Here is a 23,997-nt window from a genome sequence, read left to right as displayed (position 1 = left end):
GCATCCAACTCAATCAACAATGAATGCCTTCGTGATAATGCATCAGCCACGATATTAGAACTTCCCGTCTTGTACTTTGAAGAAAACGTGAATGATTGCAAGAATTCTACCCATTTAGCATGTCTTTGATTCAACTTTTGCTGTCCATGGATGTGTTTAAGAGCCTCGTGATCAGAATGTAAAATAAACGGCTTCGGACGCAGATAATGACTCCAATGGTCCAATGCTCTCACGATTTCATAAAACTCCTTGTCGTAGGTTGAATAGTTCAACCTTGCACCGTTTAACTTCTCGCTGAAATATGCAATATGCCTCTTTTCTTGTATTAACATGGCACCAATCTCAACACCACTTGTATCACACTCGACTTCAAACAATTTATTAAAATCAGGTAGTGCTAAAACAGGCCCGGAGCATAGCTTGTGTTTCACATCCTCAAACGCCTTTTGGGCGCTGCTAGTCCACACGAACTCTCCCTTCTTGGTTAGCTCTGTAATTGGAGCCATAATCGAGCTAAAACCCTGGATGAATCGTCTATAAAATGATGCTAAACCATGAAAGCTTCGCACCTCTGTAGTTGATTTCGGAACTGGCCAGGCTTGAATAGCATCGACCTTGGATGGGTCCATACTTACTCCGTCTTTACCCACGATATAACCAAGAAAGACAACACTTGAGACCATGAAAGTACATTTTTCTAACTTACCATAGAGCTTCTGATCTCGCAAAACTTCAAACACAGCTCGCAAATGTTGTTTGTGCGACTCTTCATCTTTGCTATAAATTAGGATGTCGTCAAGATAGACCACCACAAATTTGTTAAGGAACGGCCTTAACACTTCATTCATCAACCTCATAAACGAACTAGGAGCATTGCACAGTCCAAACGGCATCACAAGCCATTCATATAACCCCTGCTTCGTTTTAAACGCGGTCTTCCATTCATCCCCTTCTCGAATTCTCATTTGATGGTAACCACTCCTCAAATCCAGTTTAGAAAAGACACTTGAACCAGAAAGTTCGTCAAGCATATCATCAAGTCTTGGCATAGGAAAGCGATATTTGATTGTAATGTTATTTACCGCTTTACTATCAATGCACATTCGCCAAGTCCCTTCCTTTTTTGGTACTAATAACGCAGGCACCGCACACGGACTTAAGCTCTCTTGAACATATCCTCTATCTATCAATTCTTGGACTTGTATCTGTAACTCCTTTGCTTCCTCTGGATTACAACGATAGGCCGGCTTATTAGGCAATGCCGCCCCTGGAATCAGATCTATTTGGTGTTCAATACCACGTAAGGGAGGCAACCCATTTGGCAATTCATCCGGAAACACATCCCGGAACTCTTCTAACAGCCCCTGTACCCCACGGTCATCACACACACCAACGGACCCCAATTCATGAACCAGCAGCACATAAGTTCGTTCTCCACGAGCTAAAGCCTCCTCAACCTCCCGAGCCTCCATAAACATACTCCCCTTCTTTGTTTTAGACTCTTTAATCTTATTAGGTGACATAGGTTTCAGATTATATCTCACATTACCCTTCATCACGCTATACACATTGGATCTCCGTCATGTTCAACCTTTCTATCGAATTGCCAAGGCCTACCCAATGAAATGTGGCATGCATTCATAGGAATTATGTCGCACCACACCTCATCAGTATAGGGTCCTAACTCAACGAAACTAAGGCCTGTTTCTTAACTTGAATCCCATTCTCCCCATTCAGCCAATGTAATTTATATAGTTTAACTCGGTCTTTAGTTTGCAATTTCAGTTCATCAACAAGGTCCCTCGCTACTACATTAGCACATGAACCACTATCAATAATAAGATTGCAAATTTTACGGTTTACCTTGCACCGAGTGTGGAAGATTTGTTCTCGTTGTTCATTCTCAGCTGAACCCGTTTCCATATGCAAATTACGCAGCACTAAACACTCCTCTTCACTCAACGGATCCAAATCATAGACTTTTCCTTCACCATCAGTTTCAACATTCTCTTGAACTGTTTCCTCTTCTGGCGTGACAAATACAGGGATCATATCATACAATTCTTGAGCTGTTAGGGCTCGTTTCTGAGGACATTCATTTGCTATATGACCATAGCCTTGACACTTGAAACAACGCCTCAAAGAACTCCCTTTTGGCTCGGCAACACCCTTTCCTTTGTCCTTGGGTTCTTCTTTCGGGGTTTCTTTAGCCTTGCTAGGAGCTGGCCTAGAATACGAGTTTGTTCCCGAACTTTGTCCCTTGGAATAAGTATAAGGTTTTCGTGCCTTATCATGCTTCTCAAATTTCAACGCCAATCTGCAAACATCGCTAAATCCATCGTAATTCTGGATTTCTAATGCAGCTACATAAGGGGATTCAGCACTCCTCCTTTGATTTCCCCTAGAATTCCCATACTCAGCTTTATGGGTGGTCAAATCATCAATAATTTTCCACCCCTTAGTCTCTCCAACATTCTCCTGGAATCTGCCACTAGCTGCCGCATCCAAGATAGCTCTCTGATCGTCATAGAGCCCATTATAAAATTGATTTCATAGACTCCATTTTTCGAACCCATGATGCGGAATGGTTCGCACCAGCTTCTTGAAATGGACCTATGCATCATAAAAGTTCTCATCAGGACCCTGTTTAAAGCTCGTGATCTGAGCTCTAATGGCATTAGTCTTCGAGGCAGAGAAATATTTCTTGTAGAATGCTAGGGCCAAAGAATTCCAGTTAGTGATCCCATTAGCAGCTCGATCCAGGTCTCTGTACCACTCCCTTGCAGCATCACGAAGAGAGAATATAAACATAGTTTCCTTCACCTGGTCCTGGGTCACACCGGTTGGTGGGGGTATGGAACAGCAATAATCGATGAATGTCTCCATGTGCTTAGCTGCATCTTCATTTGCAACTCCGCCGAATTGGTTCCTCTCAATCAGGTTAATATAAGAAAGCTTTGGCTCGAATTTTCTGTCCTCCCCTGGTAATGCGAATCCCTTATAAAGGTTCGCAGCTATCGACTCCGAGTGACTGGCTATACTTGCTTCTTCAGCCATGACTGGAAAATCTGGAGATGTGACGGTCTCAGCTGAAGAAGTGCAAACAAGAGATGAATGTGGATCCTCCTCAAATAGCTCGTTCTCGTAGTAACTAGACAGAGTACTCAGCTCTTCCTCTGTCGGCAATACTCTAGATGATCGTCTCAACTCACGCAAAGTCTTCTCAATCTCGGGATTGAACGGTAGTAATTCACCACCCTGTGACCTGCGCATAAGAAGAAACTACAAATAGAATATAAGAATAGTTTAAGGAACAGATGTCTCTTAAACTAAAAAAAAGACTAAAAATAAAACAACTAAAAATTTTAAACAATTGCCTCCCCGGCAACGACGCCAAAATTTGATGCCCGTCGTTGTGTGCACCAAAGATAAAATTTATAATACCTATTAAAACTAACAAAAGCTAGTGGTAACAGGGTCGAACCACAGGGAGGCGATGCAATTATTAGTTGTCTAATTTTAAGTCCAAGGTAACAAATGTGGGGGTTTGATTTGATTTGGTCTATAGCTAAAGGCAATAAAAGACAATAAACTAAATAAACGGATAAAACAAATATTAAAAGGGTGCTAAAATGGTCGATTCACTGTAGTTTCGGCGGCAGTGTACTAGGTAGGTCTAAAACAAACACGTGAGACGGGAAAATAAGAAGTCCTCTCGGTCCACTCTTACAGGTAGCATCTTTCGATCTCGCTACAGGTCCCTAATATCACTAATACTAACTTTCGTCCTGAATAGTGACTAAAAAGCCTAAATTAACTCATCTTTCGATCCCATTAATCTAGTCGTCTTAATTAGGTAGGCTATTTCCCTTCCCTATCTTTCGATCTTTATTGGGTCGGTCAAATCCTAGATATTCAACTAGTCGCGTGCACTCGATTCGTCAAATATGGAGATTAAATTAATTAAAACGAAACTAATACTCACGTGGCCAGTCGATCGACCAGGGAACCCAGTCGATCGACCATGGCGCGATTTAGGTCGTACTATTCTAATGCCGCTTACACTACAGATTTCCTACATCCTAGCACAAGGTATTTAGCTACTCATGACTACGACGAAAACAACAATGAGATTAAGGAATAAAACTACTGAATTCATGATTGAAATAATTAAACAAACAAATAACATAAAACGATAATTTCGGCTTCGGGAAACTAGTCTAGCAAATCTATACTACGAGCAAACAGAGTAATAAGCTGAAAATAAGAGCAGAAGATTACCAAATGGAAGCAGGAATAGAGATCAAAACCGAAAGCGAAAGTAACTTTTATTGAAGGAAATTGTTCTAAACTAATGAACCCTAAAATTTGATGATAAACTGAAAACTGAATAAAATTGGATGATTGTATATAGATGAGCAGGTTACGTTATATAGAAATATCACGTAGCTTTATTCTCAAAACCTAAAACACAATGGGCTTCCTATTCCTCGTTCTATTAATTCACGCAGATTAGCGGCTTGGTTGATCGACCATTATGACCGGTCGATCGACTGGACTGTAATAAACAGGAGCTACTGGAACTCATGATCTGGTCGATCGACTAAGGGCAGCGGTCGATCGACTGAAGTAGCTGATACTTGACTTCTAAATTCTCGTGGATTTGTCTTTCGGGTCTCGAAATGCGCACCAACCTCGTTCCTTGAGTAAATACTTCACGTCAAATGCAATGAATTGTACTCGGGGACGGATTTAGCTTGCTTTCCGCTGGATTCTTCACATTTCTGCATTAATGTACAAAAAACACGAAAGTAGACGGAAATAGGAGGAATAGTAGCATAAACTACATAAATGAGCTCTGAAATGCGTGTAAAATGAGGTGTAAAACATCATATAAATGGCACGCAACAACGTTGTTCGCATCTCTCGCATTATTAGCAAATCCCAAGGCTAGGATCATCGGTTCGTCTCGTTCTTTACGCTGTAGTGATCGTTGCGTCGAGGGTAAGCTTTTAATATAATTTTTATAATGTTTTGTTAAGTTTGGTTAAACTCTAATTGGGTAGATTTGGGGGATTTGGGAGTGTTTTGATGTGTTAGTAGTAATTGTATGTATACATGATATAGAAGGAGGATTCATAGAAGAGAAGTTCTGATTAGCTGCTAGACGGTCTCGTGTGATTGCTATTCCAGGTAGGGTTTCCCTACTCAGTATTGATTACATGGTTGTGTTGGTAATTAGTTGTTGTTGTTGTACATCGTATTGGCATTGGATTCTGATGTGGTGGTTGTTGGTAGTGTATTGTGTTTATCGTATAACTGTCTGTGGTTTGCGAGGTACGTCCTCGGCTGAGTGGAGTAATTTGCGGGAGTGGCTTCACGCCCTTTATTCACCTTCTGTGGAACCCGCCACAGAAGGGATGTGCTTATTAAGGAACATGGGTTTATCACTCGGATGAGATGAGCGGGGCTTAGGTGGGAATGGCTGCGGTCCCCCACTGGCGGTGTGGAATACTTGTTGCGATGAGTATTCTGGCAGAACTACACACTTTAGTGTGTAGTCAGGTGTGTGGTGATGTGACGGAGTTGGTGGATTGGATTGGCTTGTATTGTTTTTTATTGCAACTATTTGTTTTGTGTAATCAGTACTGACCCCATTTAATTGTTTTAAAACTTCTGGTGATCCATTCGGGGATGGTGAGCAGTTATTGAGCAGGTATGAGTTGATGCACATGGGATAGCAGGGTTGGGTCATCACGAGCTGTTTTAGAAGTCTTCCGCTGTGTCGATCATTCTTTGTTTGGTTAGTTGATTTAACTTTTTGAGAACAGTTGTACATTTTACATTATCAATTTTGGTTGGACTTGTACCACATTAAGCTATTTAATAAAGTACATTTCGTTATTTTCCATTTGATTATCATTGCTTTGGGTAACCGAGATGGTAGCACTTCCATGCCTTAAGTGGTCTTGGTAAGGCACTTGGAGTATGGGGGTGTTACAATGCCAAACTCTACTAGGAGCGAACTAAGCAATGGCATGATTCCAAGATCACAAGGAAGGAAATCGTTGTAGGAGACAAAGTCCTACTCTTTAACTCCCGGTTCCAATTGTTTCCCAGGAAGTTGAGGTCCCGATGGTCGGGACCCTTTGAGGTGGTGACTGTGTTTCCATATGGCTCATTTGAATTGAAAAATAGCAAAGGCGAGTGCTTCAAGGTAAATGGATACCGCGTGAAATCCTTGGGGGATGAGTAATCTCAAACTTGAACAAGAAATGGTTTGGTGGAGTCCCACAAGAACCACCATTTCTATATAGCATGCATATAGTTAGACAATGAGAGATTTATAAAGCGTCGTGGTTGGCATATTGGATTGCGTGATTGGACCCCTCACTTGCCCCAATTCCCGACATGATGCATCGGTTTGAATGTGGAAAGCACGAGGAAATGGGCAAGTGAAGGAGTCGGGTTTATATGGACAACGAGAAAGTGAAAAAGAAGAAGAGAAAAATGAAGGAATTGCATATATAGTGCTCCCCTGCCGAAGGACCGGCAGCCGGTGCCCTCACCAGCATCGAGCGTATTTCTAAATTGATATAAAATTGATGAATTGAAGGAAGGGGTGTTCTCTGCCTGAAGGACGGCAGCCGACTCACCGACAGAGAATTCCACCACTGAAGAAAATGTTGAGAAATGTGTCCTCAACAATAGTGCGATCACATGATTTAAATATTATTATTAAATCTCATATAAAGAATACGTAAGGGATGATTCATTATATTGTCAACTGATCAACATAAATCGGTAACGATTGGCTTGCTAGAGTTTGACGTTACTGTCGTGGGACGGTGGTGGTCTGTTGATCCCTTAAGGTCACACCTAAAGGATGATGCCCTTATCCGTAAAGCTGATTGATTGTATGACGATACAAGTTAATCAATTCCTTAAAATTGAACAATTCAATTTGTGAGAGAGAATATTGATATCTTATTGTAATGGGATTAAATAAGATTTATTTTAGTAATAAAATGCTTTATTACTAAAATTGTTTATTGTTTGAGAAACAATAAAGATAAGAATGAATGGTTGATTATAATTACAAGATATTGTGAATTATAATTACATGACCCATTTTGTTTATGTGATCAACTATCACTAGTCAATTTATTGGATGTAATTTAATTAATTCATGAAATGATATTTATGTGATAAATATGCATTAAATTAATTAATAACATGTAATATATTACATGAGACATATTGTGTGACAAATGACAAATTGACAAAATAAAATGGTAGTCCATATTATGGAGGATGGACCGAATGGAGGGAGTTGTGATGGTGTAAGATTGATTTATTTTATGATAAATAATCATAGGCCTTGCTTTTGTAGCCTTACACCTATCCTACTTTGTCTTACACACCTACACATTGTGAAGACAAAAAGAAAGGAAAAGATGCTTTCCTTGTCTCCTTCCCACCGGTGGCATGCATTAGAAATGAGAACTTTTGTTCTCATTTTTGATTACTAATTCATTCTCTTCATGCATGAAAAAGCTACACATGCATTCTTCTCTCTATCTTCATCATCTTTCTCAAAAACTTGAGATTTTTGATTCTAATTGTTCCAAAAGGATTACTAAAATTATTAATGTAATATATGAGTGTTAGTAATCAATTTTAAGGTAAACTACTAAACTAATATCTAGTTAATATTATTTAGTGGGGATAAGGGATAGTCTTGGGTGCAATCAAGAGGAGAATCTCTACTTTGGAATTTTTGAATGTTCATCCTTATAAATGGATAGCTCAAGAACTAACAAGAAGGAGATCTTGTTGGTGCCCATTTGACCGAAATTTATTTGGTGAGAAATTGATTTTCTTATCTTTTTGTTTTAGTTTGCATGCATAAGATCTAGTTTTAATTTTATGACTAAATTAAAATGATACATATATGAATATGTTAAGTAATGAGATATAGATTTCTAACAGAAAACACGATGGAAAAGGAAGAAGGAGAGCTCCTTGCCGGTAGGCCGGCAGCCGGCTCACCGGCAGGGAAACCTTTCAACAAAGGAAAAATGAAGAAATGAAGGAAGGGGTGTTCTCTGCTGGAAGGTTGTTTGCATGCAAATCGGTTATTGTTTTTCCGAGTTATATGATTAACAAACCAAACTTGTAAATTTGTGATATTATGATATATCACGAAAATAATTTATGCATGTTAAAGTTTCTGATCCTAAAATATATTTAGGATATTTTAGTTAATTTATGGATTTTATTGTTCATTTTATATAATATTGGCATTAAAATGTGATTTTTATGATAAAAATGTCATTTTTGGACGAAAATTAGCTAAACTTCGAATTTTCCAGTGTTTTTTGGATATGTTTTCACATATATTATTTTTATATGATCTGGAAATTTTCATAATTTTTTGAGTTCTTATGCTCGAAAAATGGATTTTTCATGATAAAAATCGGATTTAGATGAAAAATAGGTTAATATGAGAAATATTTCGAATCTGGTCATAGAAATTTAGTATGTTGTCACATGCAATTTTATAAGATGTGTGTAAAATAATAGGCTATAATGAAGTCTTCATGCATGATTTATGGATTTTTGATGAAAAATAGCATAAATAGTGACTTACTTAGTGAAAAATTGCTAAAACATACTTCATGACTAAGGAAAAACGTCACATGTTGCATTTTATTATCTTTTTCAGATCTAAAATTGAAAAGTTGATGAATATAATTTTTCTCATGTTTTTATGATTTTTATTGATAAATCCCATAAATCGCAATATTGTTTTTCCCGATAACTTTCGAAATTTTTAACCTAAGTTTTTGAACATTATGAGTGTCATGGTATTTTTCCAGAATGTTCATGAGTTTAAATTTCAAATTTCAAATTTATTTGAAATTTTTGTGATTTATTTGAAGTTTATAGCATTTTATTGTAATTTTGAGTCCTTTTATGAACAATATTAAGAAATATGAGTTAATTATGGTCAAATAGTTAGTGGAGACTAATTTTGAGTCCTAAGAAGTTAGGGTAATTAACTTGTGCATAAATATGAATTTATGTAATTTTTGTGATTATAAAACGTTGAATCACGCAAATCCGTAAAAACCGTGTAATATACGATATTGGCTCCTTAAAGGCGATTTAGCATAAAATTGGGCATGTTCATACATATTATAATGCTGCATTTTCTTTATGATTGTCATAATTTTATTTATGTAATTTTGAATTATGTAATTTTTACTTAGTATGGCCTTAGTTTTAATTGGTATTACCCGAAATGTATGGGAATATCAATTCGGTTGTAATTTATTGTGATCTCGTATCACCGTTTTGTAATTTAATAGATTTATTTTATTATAGTTACAAATGTATAATAGGAAATTATGTAATTTATTATGTAATTTTATTCGTTTCGGAGTTCCCAAAGACGGATGTAATAGTTAAATAGTTCAAGGGACCAATGGAGTTGGTTTCCGAATATGTAATAATTAAATAGTTTTCTATTTTAGGAAGGCCATACTAGGATTTATTTTTATGCTCTGCATTTTATTTATATGTCGCATGCATCGCTAAATCGCCATAACTAAAACATGCATCTTTATCTAATCGAGTTCATCGACCGTGTCAATTACAATTATCGTAGTTCACCGCTTTAGTTCACTTAAAACGTGATAGATAATAAATTGACATGACCTCTCGCTAAAACAATCAATTGAGACATAGCCTTACCAAATAGTAGAAACCATGAAAACCTATTTCGTGAGGGAGTGCACTCAGCCACACCGGGGTACAAACCTTGTTACGTAGGGGAAGTGGGTGATAAATGTCTATCCACCGAATTCATGTTGATAAGGGATGAATCGGCCACACCGTGCCCAAGTTAATGTGGGTTTGGATCATGGACACATTTATTCGAAATTTGGATTGAACTCAACAAAAGTTTTTCGATAAGGGTTTTATCGGCCACACCGTCCCCTTGTTGAATGTATTTTGGGCTAAAGATAAATGTTAATGTAATATTATCGACCAAGAGTTCTAAAAGTAGAATCGATTAAACGTTAATCCACCGAGTTATATTGATAAAGGATGAATCGGCCCCACCGTGCCTAAGTCGATATGAATTTGGGTCTTGGAATCATTTATCATAGTTGGGTAGAGGTCACTATGTAAATGCTTTACTTGTTGCTTACAAGTATTAATAAAACGATAAATGTTAAGTTTTCCACTATTCCGTTATCATATTGTTCTATTTCTTTACCACAATTCATATACGATATCATTTCGATTTTGATTCAAATCTCCATTAAAACATCGTAACTAAAGACAAAATTTGAATTTTCTTCTAAAAACCTCAAATGAACCATTGCTAAGGATCTCTTGTAAAGAGTATAGATTAAAGTTATTCATTATCAAACAGGTTTTTGATTCTTGAGTAACACATCTACTTACAATGAATTGTTTCTAATTTTGGTAACTAGATTTGTTGGAAATCAAAATTGACCAAAATAACGCAACTACTTCAATGAAAGTTTTTAAAACTAAAACGAACAAATGAAGAGTAATCTTCATGAATTAAATTTTGCTTCTCAAAGCAAAGACTCATTGAAATGAGTGGGAGCATTCTCTTAAACCGTTAAGATGAGGACGAGGTTCAAGAAGTAAAGATAATAATGGAATTGATACAAGGTAATGTTAAAAGTAAAGTTATTGAGAAATGACGATACTAAACCTATCAATCCCGACCAATAAAGTTTCCATTGTCTTAAATGTTGGACACAAGAAAGGAAACTACCCCAAATAATTGAAGAATCAACAAGTTAGTTGTGGGACATCTAATGGGACCTTCTTCTCTAAATGTTTATTTGATTAAACATAAATTTTGCTAGTACCACTTCGTCAATATTAGAAACCAGTGGAGGTTTTCATCATTGTATTCGACACATAAGATGATTAGAATATGACGACTAGCAACAATAATATCGAGAGATAAAGTAATTGTGTACTCAATCTAGTTTTTGGATTTAAAGTTGTACTTAATTATGACTATTAAGTACATAAACTCTAAATAAGAATATAAACTTGTTAAGATACAAAAGAGGTTTTCACTTTTGTGACCCTATACACCACGGTTTGATGTATGGCTAGCCCATTATCAAAGTGATTATATTCTAAACCAAACTAGAATGATATATCATGTAGATGATGTAAGATTCAAATTGGTAACCCAAGATTAAACCTTAAATTTTGGAATGATGAACGCAAAGAGTTATCGAGTACTCTTGAAACCATTAGATTGTTAATGGTATATGCGTATCTTGTATTCAAAGCAAGATGTCTCGTGCCTTTTGGTTGAAAAGGAGATCGAGGTTGTAAATCATCGATCCAAAATAGGTTGATCATTTTCTTTTACCAACGATTTAAGTTGACGCTAATGTGTTCACTTAATAAGGTAAATAGAAAAATCTTTGAAGAAGTTTAAAGAGTTCAAGGAATCACGATTTAGTCGTGATGGGATTATCAAAGTGAAGACTTTGATATAAGCCAAAGGAAATGTGATATAGTATCACAAGTTAATCTCTCTTAGCACGCATTATGGAATAATGTGTGATTGAATAAGAATTCAAACGCTATTCGATATGGTTTGAACTTCAATCAAGTTACTTTGAGTTACTTGATCCTTTTGGGGATTTTATCATTTTTGTCTAAATTATTTTTCCACTAAATCGAATCATATGAGATATGAAATGGTAAGGGTACCATGTTTGTAAGTTTTCACAAGAAACAAATGCTCATTTTTCCCTTTTCAATTATCACGAGTACGACGGGTTTTGCGGCTCGTGAAGTCGTTTCTTTCTAAAATACAAGTTTATTTCTAGAAGACAGAGTGGGAGAAATTATTCAAGAGCCACAAAGAATGCCACAGAGAAAGTTATGTCGCAAGAAACTGGTCTTTCTTGCCTACATGAGACATTTTGTGTAAGACATTATTTCTTCAAAACCTAGGAGGTTAAATTCGTCACTTGTTAAAAATGATGAATTCATGCTACTTTTAAGAAAGTAAAGAGCTTATAACTTACAAAAGAAATTGTTTGATTCAAGTTGATTACTTCTAGAAAGTAATGAACATATGACTTACATAAGAGTGTTTAAGTCATAACTCAATACAAGGCTTAGAGCCATGAAAATGCGAAACAAAAGGGCTTGATTAGTGACAAAGGGTTTTGCACTAATAAAGAGAGATTTCAAAGCAAGATTGGTTGCAAAGGGTTTTGCACAAATTGAAATGCTTAAGTCTATTTGGATCTTCTTAGGGATTGTGTTTCATTGTGAGGATACACATACAGCATGTGAATCTAAAACCTACTTCTTCAAAAGAAGGAATGTATTCAATACATGTCATGAGTTTTATAGATTCTTGCAATCCTAAGATAATGTGCAACTTAAGAGATGGTCTTAAGTAGGACATCAATGAGTTAGAATCAATGTTTTGATCATGTTATAAAACTTTTCTCGATAAGTCGAGAAGTTGTGTTTATACATGGAGTTTAGTGGGAGTTACGGAAATTTTTTATTAGTCTTATATGTGGATGACATATTGATCATTGCGAATGATTTAATACTTTTGGAGTATTATAATACATCCTGAATATCCGGTTTTATGAAGATAAATCCACATGATATTAGCGTCAATAAGAAGTCTTATGTTGATAAGATTCATGACTAGTTTAATTAAATTAAACATATTTGATTGATTTCATTTGCTTCCGCTGCCGGATCAATTAAATGAGTAATGATGCATAACACTTCATATACTTTGAGTATGATGAGTTATTTTCAAAATCGAATTTAAGTAATCTTTACCAAGTAAGCCATAAAGATTACCCTTAAGTGCTTGCAGAAGCATTAAGGAAGTAAAGCAAAGTGTTTATGATGCAATTTTGTGTAAGGGTGTTACACAAGTGACAATTGACAATTGAGATTGCGCATGGTTTCCGACAAAACCATAATCAAAACACATTAGGATGGTTAAGATACCATTGTGGCTATGATATTTAAGAAATAGATTTTCTAGAATCGTTCTAGGCAATAAAGAACAATGAGAAATGTTTACAACGGAAATTGAGTACACTTGCAATCATGAGATGTGCAAGAAGGATGAGTCCCGCACACTGTGAAAACAGTAGGAGCTATTCTTAGGCTAGAGGGCCTATGTCTTGATTGGATCTCGACACATACTCAGAAAGTTTTGTAATGTAAATGTATACATTACAAAGGAAAACGAGTATGTAGTAAGGTTGAGTAAGGTACAAGAAATTGATAAAACCTACTAACCAAAGCCTTCTCAAAGGCTAAACATGATGAGTCATGTCATTTCAATTGAATTGAAATGAACAACTACGTACAAGATCAAATTAGATTATAGAACATGAAATAGTAATCAGGCATTGACTATTCATATGTGATAATCGCATTTGTCGTTCGAGTTTTACTTTAAAACTCTTTTGTTATACTTTGTTACATCCAAACGGGTTGTAGAGACAACATTGAACCCTGTTAAAGTGAACACGGATTAACATTGTATTCGCCCATAGTCACTTGTATGAGGTGACGTCTCGAAGTGACTAGAGTGTGATGCGATTGATGGCAAGTTCAAGTGCCATAGAGTCATGTGAGATGACTAGTCGATCACATAGGCGATCTTAGGAACACTTTGTCGGGCAGTGACCGCTTATAGAGTTCTGACAAATTTATAAAGCCTGGTCGTGGCGAGAGCTACTATAGTTTTCTAATGAGTCGATTCTTTTGACTAAAGACTGTTCGCCTAAGATGGCACAGTTTCAGATTAACTTTGATTTGTGTTACTACGACCTTCGTAAATGGGGTCAAATGGGCATATTTTGGGTTATGATGGCTGTGGCTAGTCGAAGGGAATAAGTGCGATAGGAATTGTCCACCCCCTTGTCAGGGTTAAAACAATATCTCAGGGCCACTCGAGGAGTAATGAACTGGAAATGCGTGGCCACGCTCGGAAGGTATCTATGATAGATAAATCCGATCAATCAGTTATTCTCCAGATCGAGGAAACCACTCTCGATATGATCACTTGCAAGTATGACCCGAAAGACACCTTGCATTGAGTGGGAGATAGTAATGGGACAAGAGAATTGGTGACGCACACTTGTCGAGGACAAGTGGGAGATTGTTGGGAAATGTGTCCTCAACAATAGTGCGATCACATGATTTAAATATTATTATTAAATCTCATATAAAGAATACGTAAGGGATGATTTATTATATTGTCAACTGATCAACATAAATCGGTAATGATTGGCTTGCTAGAGTTTGACGTTACTCGTGGGGACGGTGGTGGTCGATTGATCCCTTAAGGTCACACCTAAAGGATGATGCCCTTATCCGTAAAGCTGATTGATTGTATGACGATACAAGTTAATCAATTCCTTAAAATTGAACAATTCAATTTGTGAGAGAGAATATTGATATCTTGTTGTAATGGGATTAAATAAGATTTATTTTAGTAATAAAATGCTTTATTACTAAAATTGTTTATTGTTTGAGAAACAATAAAGATAAGAATGAATGGTTGATTATAATTACAAGATATTGTGAATTATAATTACATGACCCATTTTGTTTATGTGATCAACTATCACTAGTCAATTTATTGGATGTAATTTAATTAATTCATGAAATGATATTTATGTGATAAATATGCATTAAATTAATTAATAACATGTAATATATTACATGAGACATATTGTGTGACAAATGACAAATTGACAAAATAAAATGGTAGTCCATATTATGGAGGATGGACCGAATGGAGGGAGTTGTGATGGTGTAAGATTGATTTATTTTATGATAAATAATCATAGGCCTTGCTTTTGTAGCCTTACACCTATCCTACTTTTTCTTACAGACCTACACATTGTGAAGACAAAAAGAAAGGAAAAGATTCGTTCCTTGTCTCCTTCCCACCGGTGGCATGCATTAGAAATGAGAACTTTTGTTCTCATTTTTGATTACTAATTCATTCTCTTCATGCATGAAAAAGCTACACATGCATTCTTCTCTCTATCTTCATCATCTTTCTCAAAAACTTGAGATTTTTGATTCTAATTGTTCCAAAAGGATTACTAAAATTATTAATGTAATATATGAGTGTTAGTAATCAATTTTAAGGTAAACTACTAAACTAATATCTAGTTAATATTATTTAGTGGGGATAAGGGATAGTCTTGGGTGCAATCAAGAGGAGAATCTCTACTTTGGGATTTTTGAATGTTCATCCTTATAAATGGATAGCTCAAGAACTAACAAGAAGGAGATCTTGTTGGTGCCCATTTGACCGAAATTTATTTGGTGAGAAATTTATTTTCTTATCTTTTTGTTTTAGTTTGCATGCATAAGATCTAGTTTTAATTTTATGACTAAATTAAAATGATACATATATGAATATGTTAAGTAATGAGATATAGATTTCTAACAGAAAACACGATGGAAAAGGAAGAAGGAGAGCTCCTTGCCGGCAGGCCGGCAGCCGGCTCACCGGCAGGGAAACCTTTTAACAAAGGAAAAACGAAGAAATGAAGGAAGGGGTATTCTCTGCCGGCAGGCCAGTAGCCAGCTCACCGGCAGGGAACACGAGATTGTCGAACAAAGGACTGAAAAGGAGAAGGGAAGGAGCTCCCTGCCGGTGGACCGGCAGTCGGTGCCCCCACCGGCAGCGAGACTTCTTGTATCTGAAAAAATTTCGAAAATTATGAATTAAAGGAAGGGACTCCCTACCGGCGGTCCGGCATCCGGTGCCCCCACCGGTACAAAGCCCCGACAATGCCTAATAATACACGAAATAACCTCAAATTCACTCACAATTTTCAGAAATTTCCACTCTCTAAAACTCCCGTTTACCTCTCCTAATTCCCTTATCTCCTCCCTACCTTCAACTACCACCCAACCAACCATCCTACTTCACCAATAAGCCTCCTAATCCTTTGTCAATGGCGGGAAAGAGAACACGGGGCAAACTCGCAAGGGCACAAAAACAACTAGTCGAGGCGGCGGCTAACGACATAAACCCAGATCCCGACTTTCCGGAGGTTGAGTTTGTAACACAAACTCAAAAAGGTAAATTTATTCTCTTCAAGCAATGCCCCCTAACCCTGACTCGGTTTATTTATCGCGCCACGATGAGGAACCTAGGTCTAGACAAAGAGACGGAAGCTTTGTTTAGGGGAGTCGGTATGAAAGGAATGTATAACCTGCATGAGCGGACCTACCCCCGTATTACTTGGGAATTTCTGAGTAGTTTACGTCTTGACAAAGATAGAGGAACCAAGATGGTTGCCCAATTGCATTTCCGTCTCATGAACCGAGACCACACCAATTCCCTTGCCCGACTTGCAAATATTTTCGGGTTGGAAAATTCCCCTTCCCACAAGGCATCCGACGCCCTCAACTTTTCACGGGTGTGGAAAGCTATTTTCGGGTTAGATGATAGGAATGGTGTGAAACGACCGGCTACTTCTTGTCACAATGCACCCATGAGGATATAGCAACGATTTATGAGGTGTACTGTTTTTGCCGCAGATGAACCTTGAGTATTTAGGGTTATCAAGCTTGATATTTTAGGCTCGTATTTGATCACGAAACCTAAGCCCTACAAAATCAATGTGGCTCATCACATGGCTCTCCACTTAGCCAAATTGGCTAACTCTCCAGGGCAAAAGGTTCCTCTTCATGTGGGTGGCATCATCACCCACATAGCCAATAGCCTTGATCGACCGGTGGACTTATCCGGGATGAATTGGCTAGTCGGGGAGACCTATATCACAAAGGAATACATGACGAAATCTCTTGAGTGGATCAAGAAAAACCTCTTCGACGGCCTTGAGTATTGGCAAAGCCAAAAGCGAAATTCTATCCCGCTCCCAAATGCCAACAAAATGAAAATTAAGCCCGACTAAGACACCTACCTCCTTGAAATTGAAGCGGAGGAGGACTCGTCTCAACCTTCCCAAGAGCAACCAATCACCTATGGGAGGGACAACCCGACACAAACCGCGTTCACTCTCCGGTTCATGATGCCGACTCCCTCCGTTTTCCAACGCAATCCGTGGAACCCTCAATTTGGTGAAGGATCCTCTTCGATCCAACCTCCTCAACCAACCCCACTCCACTCCGAAATGGTGTCATTTATGAATAACATGTGGTTGGGATTACAAACGGCCGCTAGTGAGAGGCGCGGTTTAGAACAACGATTGGATAGGATTTACTTCGACCAAGCAGTGGGGCAATTCCCTATATATGATGACTACCGCTGGCGGAAATACAACCATCCCTCCGGCCGTTACCCCTATTACTTCCTTGAGGCGGATGGTGGGTACCCCAAGGACGGGAGCTTTGACTACGCCGATATTAACATTCGGCCGGATTACTTTAGCCCCCCAGTTTTCCCTAACCCGGCCTCCACTTAAGGGGAAGGGAATAATACTCAGTGGTTCGGAGGGAACCCTCCATTTTTGGTGTTGCCGGATTCGCTAGTGGCTCGGGAGGAACCAAGATGTGTTCATTGACATGACCACGGGAGCGGGTGACTCAACCATGGGCTTGAACATGGATGACTTCATCCAGGAACCCGAGTTCAGAGCGGGAAATGATGATGATGATTATGAGGACGACGAGTCCTAGATGGCCTAGTTCTTCTTTGCCTACTTTTGCTCCCAATCCAATCCAAAGCCGAGTATGAATCCCTTATTCCAACCTCTCTCATTCATATTTACTTTCGTATGCATTTAGATTACTTATAATATATTTAGCCTAGTAAATCATTTAGTTACATTCATTTAGGCTTGCATTAGATTTAAATTTTGTAATATATTGTTACATATACGAATTGCATCCATTTAGCATAGTTTGCATCGTCATTTCAATATTGCATATAGTATAGTTCATGCATTGCATCCCCATTTAAAAATACAAAAAAATTGAAAAATTGAAAACATCACAAAAACACGCATTTTAATTCCTGAATCTCCTCCATACACTATGTATATAAATAAGTGTGGGGAGGAGATCCTATAAATTTAAACTACAAAAACATGTCTTTTATTTTCAAAAAAATCAAAACAAAAACCCAAAAATACGTTCTTTTATTTCATATTAGCCTCCTATCCACACTTCCTCCGTCACCGGACATTGTTTATAGCAAGTGTGGGGAGGAGGCCCAAAAAAAATTAAAACAAGTTGTTTAATTTCAAAAAAAAATTCAAAAACTACAAAAACACGTTTTGATTTCAAAAAAAATTTCAAAAACTACAAAAACACATTTTAATTTCAAAAAATCAAAAATACAAAAACATGCCTTTCAATTTTCCTATCTCCTCCCTACATTTCATTCCATCAAGGACGATGTAAATCTTAAGTGTGGCATAGGTACATTGACTATTCGAGGCAAAAAGGAGACTAGAAGACCGCATGGTATAGACGTTCTTATCTCTTTCTCCTTTTTCCGTTCTATCTCTATTTATATTGTGTATAATATGGAGGAGGATGGGACTTTTTGTGCCTTGGATGTTCCTTTGGGGAACTTTGGTTTGTTGGTGTTGATGTGCTGCTAGGATTAGCCAATTTTTTCCACGTTTAGTTTCATGTTTGCTTAATTTCCGCATGCATTTGTCATATGTATATATGTGTTGCTTTTACATATAGTCGTGCATAAGTTTGTACATAAATATTTTGCTTGAAATGTGGTCAAGGGAGGGAAGTAAATACCCTAAGGATGAGCATGTTCCAATTGTGCCTTCCCCCTCCCCGTGGCTCGCACCCATGGCTACTTGGTTATTCATAGGAAGAAGAGTTTGTCTAATGAGTCTAGACCACCTTGTGAGACCTATGACCGTAGGCTAGACCTAGGTCTCGACTTAGCTACTCATATGTGAGGATTAGAGCCTCCTAGGGTCGGTGCCCGACCTCCGCTTATGATTGTGAGTAGGGCTCCTCGCGAGACGTGTTATGTCTAGACACATAAGTGTGTCATTCCGTCCTTAGATCGTGAGTTGCTTTCCTTTTATGCACATTTTATGAAACAAACATGCTTGCAAATACTTGAACCTCACATTTCCTAATCAAGCCTTGTTTTGATCCTTGCATTAGTTCCCCTTTTGTTACACCCCTTCCGAGCCTTAGCCTATTTCATTTGGCACAACCACAATATGAGCTACATCCCATAAATGACCTTCCTTGATCAAGAATGAGTCATGTTTACAGTAGTGAGCTAGGAGGTGTATTGGGACCTTTGCTGGTGGATGACTTATGCATTCATTTAGGTCGGAGTTTGGTTTCAATTTGGCAATTGCACATAAATAAGTGGTTTTGAAATGGAAATGAAAAACACAAAAGAGAAAATGAGAAAATTTTTGAAAAATACAAAAAAGAGATGCTGTGATTGTATATACTTGTTTTAGAAGAAAAGAAAGAGCAAGCAACACCCCTACTCATCAATTAAGGGGTAAAAAAAGCCGTTGCTAGAATAATGGGCAATTGATGTTTTTCTAAAGTGAGTCGGGCTTACACAATTTTTGCTTGATTTTGGGAAATCGAACTCTTGTTAGGGTGTAGACGTTACTCATTTGTTGAAATAAAGGGAGTACTTTCAAGTTTCTCCAATTTAAGTTGGGTTTGTGCAATTGTTATGTAGTTTTGGTAATTAATTCTATGCTACGGCATAGACGCGTCTCATGTGTTGCAATAAGAAGTGAGAAAAGTGATTTGTGACTATTATTTATTTGAACCTCACATATCCAAATGTTGCTTGCAACAATCACATTTCGTCCTACACCCTAGCCCCGTTACAACCCTTGTTTCATACTATGTGCATTACCCCTTTTTTTACATCTCACTTGGTCATAGGATGGTCTTACACATTAGATTGCGGACACGTTCTCACGAGTCGTAGTAGGAGAGTGTTTTGGCTACATTTTGTACACAAAAACACCCGATCTTAAAATGAATGTCGAGTGAAAACTGTGAAGATGTCGTTGGTCTTCGGTTGAATCTTGTGTCGATCTTGTAAACCTTTGAGGACTAGCTCCATTTCCCCTTTCCCCCTCTTGAATTTGTTTCTTGAGCCTTGGTAGTCACATAGGGGTTGCTTGGGCCACCCTTAGGGGTTGGTGAAAGATCGTAGATCCTAATTAGACTCTCTAATTAAAAATCAAATTATCTCATAATTTGTGTTTATGTGATCTATGTAACATGCATGCAATATTAAAGCATATTAATATAAAAGATGAGGAAAATAATTTTCCTTACATTGAAAAATGGTAGTATTTGGGCATAACCAAGATCACCATCTTGGTTGTTCTTGAGCTATTTATCAATGGCAAGATCCTCCATAAACCCAAGCTTTCAAAGAGAAAGCCTCCTTGCAAATTGCACCCAAGAATAAAACCCAAATTCCTAACAAATATTAACTAGATATTATGCTATAAATACCCTTGCTTATATTTGTAATATTACTAACAATCTTAATAAATATTTATATTACTAACAAGTCTTAGTAAAATGTTTATATTAATTTTAGAGAGAAAGACCAACAACTTCATTCACATGCATAAGTGTACAAGTGAGTAGTGTGTAAAAATGAACAAAATCTTTGGTCTATATGGTGGGGGAAAACCGGTTGAGAGAGGTGGAGTGTAGGAGTTGATTTTGTCTTATTTTTATCCAATCCTTTATGACATGCATAAGAACAAAAGAAAACTTATGGAAGAATATAAAGCAAAGTGAAATGATTATGTTTATAATCATCCACTACACTCTATTTTACATGGTCCAATGCCCCATTTACGGGTCCATATTGGTTCTTATATTTGTCGCACAAATACATGTAAATTTTACTTTAAACATCGATTTATGATTAAATGTTTCCCAATTAATTTTGTCCAAATCACTCCATAAATATACTTGTACCGCTACACATATTATTTACGTACCAATACTAATCACATTAGTCAATTAGTACTAATTTAACAATTAACTACTAATCATTAATTCCCGTCTCAAATAATTTATTATTTAATTATCTCATAAATAAATAATGATTTCCACGCCTCGAGTTCACAACTCAATATCTCTCTAAATTAATTAATCAACTAACTCTTAGTCAATATATCAAGGGACTAATTAAACTATATCTTATACAATTAATTAGTTTTCATGTTGGGGTTTGTTCCTTTAGGTGTGACCGAAAGGGATCAGCTGAACATCGCCGTCTCACGACAGTAATGTCAAACCCTAGTTGGCCAACCGTTACCGATATACATTGATCAGCTGACTAGTATTGCCAATGAATATCCCATGCATATTCCTTAACGAGATTTAACAATATTATAACTCACTATTGTGGAGGACAAAACTCCAACAATATCCCACTTGTCCGAGACAAGTTGTGCGATGATTATAACATAAAATTCTGGATTACTCCTTATCCTAACATTATCCTGCTTGTACTCTACAAGGGTGTGTTACCGATTCTCTTGTCTGTTTTAACAAAAATATCGCACTCAATGCAAGGTGTCTTTCAGGTCGCACTTGCACATGAACACATCGTGAGTGGGTTTCTCGATCGGGAGTGTGACTGCAAGACCGGAACAATCTACCAAAGATTACTTCCGAGCGTGGCCACGCATTTCCGAGTCACAACTCCTCTAGTGGCCTAGAGATGTTTAAACCCAACGTGGGTGGACAATACATGTCTGCCCTATCTATCTTTGCCCAATACAGATCATCATGACTCAGAAGATGTCCTTTGGCCTCCTTTCACGGCATGACCTAGGACAAAAACCAAAGTCACTCAGAAATTGCATTGACTTGGATAATAGTCTCCAGTCAAAAGAATCAACTCATAGGAACATTTTAGATATCCCTGCCACGACCAGGTGTCTATAACAGAACTTAGGGACTCTCTAAATGGTCATTGTCCGGCAAAGTGTCACACACTCTGCCTATGTAATCGACTAGTCATCACGTATGACCTCATGGTGTTGAACAACCATCAATCGACTTACAATCTAGTCAGTCCGAGACGTCACCTCATTAAGTGACTAGGGACAAAATAGAATGTTCATCTTATTCACTTGAATAGTGTTCAACATTGTCTCCACAACTTATTCAGATAAACAAGGTATTCAATGTTTTCAGTCAAACTGAATAATTTAGTTCTTAAAGAGACTCAAACAATGAATGTGATCATGACTTACGTAAATATTAATACTCTATCCAATATTTATATAACGATCTTCAGCAATTAAGGTATACTGCTAAATCACATTGAGATGACATAACCATCATGTCTACCTTATGCCAACGGCTTTGGTTAGAGGATTAGCAACAGTTGCATCACTCTAATTTTCTTTGCTATTTTCCTTTGTTCTATGTAATCTTTCCATCACATAGAACCTTTCTGAGTACATGTCTAAACATGTTTTTATACTTTGGTTCTAAAGCCAGTCAAACACTCCCACTGTTTTCACAGTCTCTCGGGAGACGATATTCGGCTAACAGAACTACTCTAGTTCCAATAAACTCCGGATATCTACTGTCTCTTTTACAACTTCGCATGTTGTAATGTACTAAGCTTTCGTTCATGATTTATGCGTATAACTCTTATACAAATCCTTCATATGACATCTTTTATGTATAACTTCTTATACATACATGTATAACTTCTTCTACATATTATTCTTTATGCACATAACTCTTTTACATGATAATCATTCCTTAACTAGGCCCATAACATGTTATAAGCATAGGAATGTTTCCGAGTAATCCTTTTACACGAAATTCATAAATTCCTCCAAACTAGAAGAGTTAATTCTCAGTCCTTCTCAAGTATTCAAGGATGCTCTTGATAATCATCTAATGACACTCACTAGGAAATGATTGGTAATGACTTCTCATATTCTCAATATGATAGATCCCAACGAGAGCAGATTTTAGCATATTTAGTAGATCCTGCAGCGGAATCATAAGAGATCATATTAATTGTTTAACAACTTGAACGAGTCAAGAATCTTATCACATAAGTCTCTTGACTAAAATGCTAGTATCCATGGAGATCTATCTAATTAGATCCGGATATTAAAGATGCGCCATGCTATTCTCTAGTATTCACCCGAGAATATTTCTAGTCACTAATATGCCAAACACATATCTAGACTAAGAAATATCACCTTAGCTACATTTCTAGTCACTAATATGTCAAGCACATATTTAGACTAAGTAACTCACTTTAGCTCCCACTAAACTCCATGTATCATCATGGTACCTCGACAACTCGAGTAATACCATTATGATTAATGACATAATTTAACCCAAGGTTTCAACTCTTTGACGTATATAAGATCACAAAAGGGATCTTTACAGCATGCAAGGCTTCTTAGCATTAACAAGATCAACAAAACTTCTCCCTTCACGAGTAACATTCAAGGAGAAAGTTTCGTTATGCTTTTGTCGAATCTCATCCTCATAATAGGCTATATTGCTAAGAACATACGAATTGATAAAGGCATTTGGGTTGTCATAAACTCTTTGTAACGAACTCAAAATTGAAACATCTTATGTAACCTTTATGACAAGATCAAGGTAACCTAATTTGTGCAAAGTATTCGCCCCAAATCAAGTCTCGAAAACATCTCATGTTTCCTTCGTTATCACATCTTGTGGAAGAAGACCAATTAGATTTGCATAGTGACACGCCATCACATAGAGTTCATACTACAGAAAAGCCTTTGATGAGGGTTGATGATTCGTTAATTTCGAAAAGTAACGCAATATTATCGAAAAATTATCTCCTTATAACCACTGAGCCACAATAAAGAACGTCTTCTTGCATTGTACTCAGTTTGTGGGTCTTGGACTTCCGTAAGTTCAAAATTTCTCCCACTC

At 37.2% G+C, this 23,997-nt stretch overlaps 1 non-coding gene across 1 annotated transcript; it reads left to right on the top strand.

The window, feature by feature from the left end:
* Nucleotides 1-2,569: 2,569 nt before the first annotated feature.
* On the top strand, nucleotides 2,570-2,676 carry LOC141636739 (small nucleolar RNA R71). Its single transcript, XR_012541327.1, has one exon. It is a non-coding gene; the product is annotated as a small nucleolar RNA R71 (small nucleolar RNA).
* Nucleotides 2,677-23,997: the final 21,321 nt, after the last annotated feature.

The sequence above is a fragment of the Silene latifolia genome, chromosome Y, assembly GCF_048544455.1.
Source record: "Silene latifolia isolate original U9 population chromosome Y, ASM4854445v1, whole genome shotgun sequence".
NCBI lineage: Eukaryota > Viridiplantae > Streptophyta > Magnoliopsida > Caryophyllales > Caryophyllaceae > Silene > Silene latifolia.
The sequence above is the reverse complement of the archived record's forward strand: the minus strand, read 5'-3'. Positions and strand labels throughout refer to the sequence as shown.